This window comes from Otolemur garnettii, unplaced genomic scaffold, assembly GCF_000181295.1.
Source record: "Otolemur garnettii isolate 467f Iridium unplaced genomic scaffold, OtoGar3 scaffold00020, whole genome shotgun sequence".
NCBI lineage: Eukaryota > Metazoa > Chordata > Mammalia > Primates > Galagidae > Otolemur > Otolemur garnettii.
This window is the reverse complement of record NW_003852415.1, coordinates 19,839,558-19,847,174: the sequence shown is the minus strand read 5'-3', so window position 1 is coordinate 19,847,174 and position 7,617 is coordinate 19,839,558. Positions and strand designations below refer to the sequence as shown.

Here is a 7,617-nt window from a genome sequence, read left to right as displayed (position 1 = left end):
TAGAGAATCAGACAGCTCCTTATCTGCCCTTCTCCTGCACTCCTACCCTGGCACATGGGTCTGGAAGGGCTGAGCCTAAGTTAATTTGAGGGGCCACCAGCCACAGTGGCCAGGAGAGACCATCCCAGCTGGGTGCCAGAGTAACTGGGAAACAGCTGGGACCACTGCTGTCTCTGCCGTTCCCAGCACCAGTCAGACCTCCAGATCCTCGACCCAACCCAGGGCACCCTGTGTTCACTGAAATTTATTTCCTTGTGCAATAAGTGAGGTGAGTATAAAGGCATCCTGGAGTGTTCTGTGTTTGAGCTGATAAGAAATCATGCCATGGCTGCTGTAAATCCAATCTCCTTCAAGGGCAACAGGACATTGGAATGGAAATTATTTTCCACTTAATGACCAAGTAACATTTCTGGGCCCCAGATTCTGGGGCCTGAGATCTGAACACATATGTGGGAATGTAAGTGCCTGCCAGCGTCCCGCTCACATCCTGGATGCTCAATGCACGTGGCTGTGTGTGTGCTGGGTTTTCCATTTGACTTGTTCCAGAAGCCGGAGACATTCTTCCCTAGACTGGGAGGAAGGATTCCTTCCCTTCTGCTGTGTGTGTCTGCCCAGGGCTTGCCCATGTGCTTTTGTGTTTGCTGGCTGGTTGGCCTGCGCTCCTTCCCCACCCCCCAGCACCCAGTGGCCGGACACCTGGTGCCTCCAAATGTTAGGTTCTGCCACCTGCTGAATGCTCAGCATGGAACCTCGATTTCTCCAAAGGCCTTTTACCCCAAATCCTTCATCGCCTCCCTCCCCTTGTCTTTCGCCCAGGCCATCTACCTTCCTCTTGCCTCCCCATCCTCCCTTTCTGCTTTTCTTTTCACTTCCCACCCCTCTTCCTCTCTTGCTCTCACTCTTTCATTCTGCGTTTCTTCATTTTCTTCCCCTGTCTCTCTGTCTTCTACTTTCTCAATCTCTCTCTCCTCTCTTGCTCCCTCCCGGGTAGTTGCAGAAACATACCCATATATGGCCTCCATGTCAAGGATCACAAATGATGACATCACGTGAGGGCCAAAGCTCGGAGATGCTCTCTGGAGTGGGAGTCTGTATTCAAAGCACCCGGGGGAATGGAAGACAGGATGGCAGCTTCCTCGGTGCAATCCTTAAACAGGAAATCTGAGATTCATAACATCTTATAGTTTGGCTTATCGTCACCGGTCATGCGGTGGGCCTGAAATAAACTCCCTGCTTCAAAGGAGAGCGTGTCGGAACTGCCTGGCAGAGCAGCCAGCAGCTTGGGGCCAGGGCAGAAGGAAAACTCAGGGAGCATGTTCTGAATTAAGACATGCTCAAGAAACACTGTTTTGCTACCCTTGAATGGTCCCCTTGTTTCAGAGCCTACCAGGTAATGCATGCTTTCCACTTTCTCATACAGATCTAGCAAAAGGTTGTTTGGCTGGCTGGGACTTATGGCGGCAGCACTTACTCAAAACCTCTCTGGTCACACTGCATTGTGGCTTCCCTTCTCTCTCCCATTCTCGAGTTATCCGGCATGCGGGGGGCCTTCATGTTGAATGTGGGGGACAGAGAAGCAGCGATTTGCATGTACATTCCCACTCTTCTGGAGAACTCTTGCTCAGAATATCACTCTGCTGTGCACTTCTAAAAATGGAAATGTGAAAGGCGTTATCAATGATGCTATTGTTGGGTCTGCCGGCCTTGGGCAGTATCTGCAGCAGACAAATGACTTTCAGAAACGGTTTCAGGCCCAGTGAACAGATAGATATTTTCACGCCCGGGGAGTTGATTTCACACAGCATTTGCTGAGTGCCTACATGAACCCCTACAGGGTTCTGGAGAAGCAAAGGAGTCAAGGGACCTTGGGCTCTACCTATAGATGCTTGGTGTTTAGGAGAGGAAAGAGAGAAATGCTGTTTATGTGAGATTTAACAAAGCTGTGCAGCAACTGGATGTATGCGCAAATGTGTGTGCATGATGCATTAAAGGAGGTGACAGCCTTCAAAACGATGGGTGGGGTGTCATCAGGGTGGAGCCAGGGACCTCCAGATGGAGGGGCAGTTCGGGGGAAGGCAGACACGGCAGGTGCCTGGGGTGATGGTGGGAAGTCCAGCTTGGCTATGGCCAAGGGTCCTGCAGGTGAGACGTGAAGGGAGGCTGGGGGGAGATGCAGCTCCTTCCTGGCCAGGTGTGAAGATGGAACGTTTTCTGAAAGTGTTTGAGCAGAGGAGGTCCAGGTGGGATTTGACTTCAGGCATCTTCTTGGACAGCCAGGGAATGGACTGGAGTGAAGGGGCAGAGAGGCCGGGGATTCCTAGGGACAGGGGCACTCTTCTCACTGGAGGAAAAGTTTGCTGTGTGCTGGTGGCTGAAGAGAACTCAGAGGGGCTCAGGCACAGCCAGCTGGGGCCAGCATCTCTGCCGCAGCCCTGCCCTCTGCCACCAAAGGCCTAGGCAGAAACACTGTGAGGCAGCCAGTGGCAGATGCTTGAGTCACTTCCAAACAGTTGAACAGATCCTTGTTCTGGTGGCAGTCCTGCATTTCACAAAGTGTCCTGGAGAAGCTGGCAGCGGCTCCACTGGGTGCTGTGCTGGTTTGCATCATCGGTTCTTGTACAAACAGGACAGGCCGTGTGTGCCTCATGGCAGCAGGGTCAGGGGAGTACCGTCTTTCTGCTCCCTTGTGTGGGGGCTCTGTGTAATCCACTCACGGCGACCTTACAATGAGTAGTAACACCATCAATACCAGCAAGCATTCACCGAGCACTTGCTGTGAGCGAGCACCAGCCCACACCCGTGGGGGGATTTCTCTCACTAACTATTGCCAAGGCTGCCACGAGTCAGAGGTGATTGTTAGTCCCATTTTTCAGATGTGGAAACTGAGGTTGTGAGAGGCTAAGGGTTTTGCCTAAGGCTGGACCGCTAAGAGGTGCTGCCTCGTGGCCTCCAAGGGTGCACATTCAGAGCCATGGCCTTCTGCAGCCTCTCAGGGCTGGGGTATGGTAAACAGGACTGTCATGCACCTGGGGAATTGTCCCTGGCATAATCAAGGAATCATAAGGTGCCCGTATTTTGTGGACAGGCTAGATCCAAAAGAATGTTCCCCAAGGAGGAGGCACAAAAATATCTCTGGCCCGCACAAGAGCCTCCCGTTTCTGAGCTTCAAAGCACCAGGCTGCCTGGAGGAGGTGCTGCCTTGGGAGTGGTTTTTATCTGTAGTTCTCTTTCTTAAGCACAATTTTCTGGAATAATTGATGCCCGGGAATATAAATGAAGTCATTAAGAGCTTTGTGGTAGGGAGGAATGCTTTAGGGAGATGGTGTCGAAGAAAAAGTTGATTCCTAACCAACCTATTTTTTTTTTTTTAAAGAGAAAAGAGTGAAAAAGGAGAGAGGGAAGAGAGAGGGAAAACAGAATGAGAGAAGAGGAAGATTTAAATAAAGGCAGGAGAGGAAAAAAACAAACCCAGAGGCAGAGAGGGAAAAAGAAAGGATAAAGGTCCTAGGTGGCTTGGGTGGGATTTCTCTTAAAGGATTCTAGGCAGCCCCGTGCAGTGGGGCCAGGGTGAGGAGAGGGCTCTGGAAGAGCACCCCCTACCACACCAGAGCCTTCCTGCTCTTCTGCCTGAAGTTAGAGCTTCCAGACCCCAGGGATCTGCCACCCAGGGACCAAGGTGAGGGCCTGTGGTCTCCCCCAGCACCCAGGGGACAGACAGAACAGGGTTAGGCAGGGCTGCACTTGGACTAGGGTGCTGGGAGGCTCAGAAGTGGAACTGCCAATCCTCCCTACTGCTATTACTCCCACCCAGGTTGCTGGCACCGATGGCAGAGCCTGGCATTTGTAGAGCCCTGAGTAGGAAACAGTCAGAGGCCTGGAATCCTGTGTCCATAGCTGTCTGTGGCTGAGCCACACAGATCGGTCTGGTCACAGTGGGAGGACAGAGAGAGGGCAGGGAGGGGTTGGGCAGGGGCCAGCTCCCTGCAGGTCCAGGAGGTAGAGAAGAGGGTGATCCACAGACCTGGAAATTCAATAGCTCAGGGACCCACAGAAATAAAACAGAGACTTGGCATTTGCTGCTGTTTTCCTGTAGTGGGTATTCACGGGCACCATCTCAGAGAGTGGCCTTTGGTCCTGTGTGGAATTTATGCTCGTCCTTGTGACGCAATACTTTCCACATAAAAGTACGTTTTTTTCTGTGTTTTTCTTTCTTTTCTCTCTTCCTTTCACCTGCTTTCTCAATCTCTTTTTAGGGTAGTTTCCAAATAAATAAATAAATAGTGAGCTGCTGCAGTGGGCAGTGGTGACCAGAGGGTGACAATGGCTCTGGACTGCAGGCTTTGCATAAGAGCTACAGACTGAGAGTCTGCAGTCCACTCCCACACCTGAAAGGGATAAGCTGACCCTCACTGGACATTTATGTAGTACTTACTGTGCACCCAGTGCCGGTACATGAAAGACATGCTCACTCAACAGCCCCTCTTGTCATTGGTAGGTAGTCCCCAGTACACAAATTCAAGGGCAGACTTGAGAGGCGTGGAGTGGACCCAGCTGCAGGTCCTTCCCAAGTTCTAAGCCCCAGGGAGTTGATAATTTGGAATGAGTGGGTCCTTTCCATGCCTGGGGCTGGAGGGTGTGGAGGTCTCTCCTTCCTCCCCAAGCTGTGCCCCATTAGTGATCCTTGGAACTGCTGGGCGGGCTCTGCACACACCCTGGGGAACTGATGGTCACAGTTTTATTTTTTGGCCACAGGAGAAGGCTGGGCCTGGGCCACTTTCACTTTCGTTCTTGCACTTTTTAAGTGGAAGAGAGCTGGGGGATATGACCCCCTGAGTTGGAGCCTCCTTGAGAACCACCAGCTAGAAGGGAGATCCTAGTGGGTGTCCACCCAGCAGGAATGGACCAAGGCCATCTTGCCAACTTTCTAGGGTCATGGCAGAGAATTCCAGCATCTTGGGGGTTGTAGAATAATATGAGCAGGTTTTCAGGAGCTGCTGGTTACGAGCTGGCAACTGTTCTCTGCATTTCCATTGCTTCTCTCCTCTGACAACACCTCCACGGACCGGATGCCATTATCACCCCCATTCTGCACCAAGGGTGTGAGTAACCTGTTCCCCATCATGTGGCCAGCAGGTGGCAGGGCAGGGAGAGGTGGGGCACCAGGGCCACAGGACCACCCTGCCACCACACGGTAAACTTCTCCACGACAGCTGTGCTCCCAAGGAGCCATGAGGGAGGCTTCCCGATGGAGGAGATGTGTGAACTGTCTCTGGAGGCACGCCAGGCAAAGCAGGGAAGGTTGGTGAGCAGCTCCATCTACAAACACAGCTGGGATGGACAGGGGTTTGTTCAGCCTCGCATGCCCCACCCAAGTCCCTGGCCATGGGAGCTTGGTGTGCACAGCTGCATCCTCTTCTGGGTGTCTCCTCCGGTCCCTAGTTTTTTGGTGGCCTCCTCCCACCACAGCACCCCAAACAACCATACACACCCTATCCTATCCACTGCAGCCCAGGCAGACCCTAGATGTGCGGAAGGGGAAGGAACTGGGGTGAAAAGCAGCTGGTTTTCAAATGCTAGTTTTTAGTCCTTAGCACAGCTCTGCAAGAGTCCATGTGTCTCTGTCCACTTCACAGATACAGCGACTGAGGCCCATTAGAGGAGCACTGGCTCTGAATGGGCCAGGCACCGTTCTGAGTGCATTACATGTAACTCAAGAAACCCTGTCACAGCCACTTTACAAATGTAACCTGGGAGAGATGGGGGCTCCCCTGGCCCAAAGGTTCAGGTGCTGTGAAGAGGGCAAGAGAAGGGCTCCTGGAGGCCCCACCACGGGCTGGTCTCCCCTGCTCTAACCTGGCCTTGGACTGGCCAGCCCTTGAGCACCCCTCCCTCTCAAGCCCCATCAGACTGGGCAGAGCCCACTGGACTCCTGCTTTCCCTGGGAAAAGGATATTTTTACCCCAGTTGGCCTCCCAGAGCATCCCTTGGGGCTGCTGGCCTTCCTCCAGGCAGGCCCTGGATTTGTAGGGAGGGGCTCAGAAGGTGGTCCAGTCCCCACGAGAGGACTCAGAAATCAAGCTGGGCAGCATGAAGATGAAGAGAAACTGAGGTTGAAAGAGGGCCAAGGTGTCACTCAGGATCACCATCACCCCCTCCCAAGAAATAGGTGCCCTTATTACATCCATTTTACAGATGGAGGAACTGAGACTCCAAAAGGTCACCCAGGTCACTCCAATAATGCCACAGGTTTCATAATTTCCCTTCCATGCTAAGACCAAGCAGCTCCATTTGTCCCCGGGGAGACACCCATAGCATCTCTGGCAAGTGCCATCAGCCTACGATTGCAACAGTTCGGCAGTGTGTGTGTCACACGCTTGCTAACATCCAGGCCCCCTCCTGAGCCGATACACACAGAAGCCTTACTGATTGTACCACCAACTCTGTAATAATACTTGACAATATCTCTATTTTATGTATGAAGAAACCACAGATGTGTAATGTAGTCAGGAACCCTCACGGCTGAGGAACTCGGTGGGGATAACAAGAGACACGTAGACCCACGTGGGGGCGGGGAATCTGCCTTCCCCAAGGCAGAGCCCCTCTTTCTCAAGGGCTTGTCAAGGTCCAGCCCCCTTATCCCTCATCTGCATGTACCTTCTTCTCAGGGAGATACAAAGAGCCCTGTGTGGTGCCCAGTGCACAGATGTAGACCAAGAGGTGCCAGGTGGCCAGGCAGGGTGAAGATGGGCCTGCTCAGGACCCACTTATGTGTCAGTTGGATCAGTGATCTAGGAATTGCCAGAAGGAACATTGGCTTTGAGACTGGAAGACCAGGCTTCAAATTCCAACTTTCTAGCTATCTGTCCTCATGCAAACCCTACTTCTCCCCCTCTGAACTTTAGTCGTCTCATCTGTAAAATGGGACCAATAACAGAGAGGCATTAAGTTCTTTCTGGAAGGAGCAGGTTGTAGGGGAACTTAGTTAATTCGATGAAAAATTTTCTGACCTTCCAGGGCTGTCGTGAGTGCAATGACAAAGCAAATCTCTGAGTGATGTCCAAGCTAGGGGAGAGGCTTGGGAAGGATCTAGTGAGTCTGAAATTAGCTGTGGGACTGGCCATTTTGGGTGACGATTACCTGGCTGATTAATACCAGGTGACCATTACCTGGCTGCCCTTGCCTCTAAGAGCTCCTGTCAGGAAAGCGACCCTATGGCCAAGTGCTATCTGTGAGCCTCTGACTGCCCATACCAGGCTGTGGGGCTAGTAGCTGTCTTGAGATGAGGGGGCTGGAGGGATCCCCATTAAGTACTTGTTTTACCCCCTATAAGCTGCCTACCTAAGCTTAGCACATACTGCTTATATAGGGTATCCTAAAAGTGGCCCCTAGAATTACCATACATAGGGATAATGAGAAATTGGAGCTAAATGTAGCTTTATTTACAAAATATTCATTACGAAATTTTTATAAAATTTTTACCACTTCTTTGTAACATTTTCCAATGAATATTTTGTAAATAAAGGTGTATTTAGCCACAATTTCCCATTTTCCCTATGTACGGTGACTTCAGGAACACCCTTTGGGACATCCTGCACAGTACAGTAAAGTAGCTTGTTT

At 51.7% G+C, this 7,617-nt stretch overlaps 1 protein-coding gene across 1 annotated transcript in view; it reads left to right on the top strand.

Moving 5' to 3' along the window:
• Nucleotides 1-1,093: 1,093 nt before the first annotated feature.
• ASB2 (ankyrin repeat and SOCS box containing 2) overlaps nt 1,094-7,617 on the top strand; it is a 39,466-nt gene continuing 32,942 nt past the window's right edge. Inside the window, exon 1 of the mRNA XM_003787007.3 lies at nt 1,094-1,390. The gene's annotated coding sequence lies outside the window, so the exon portion shown is untranslated. The remainder of the gene's footprint in view (nt 1,391-7,617) is intronic.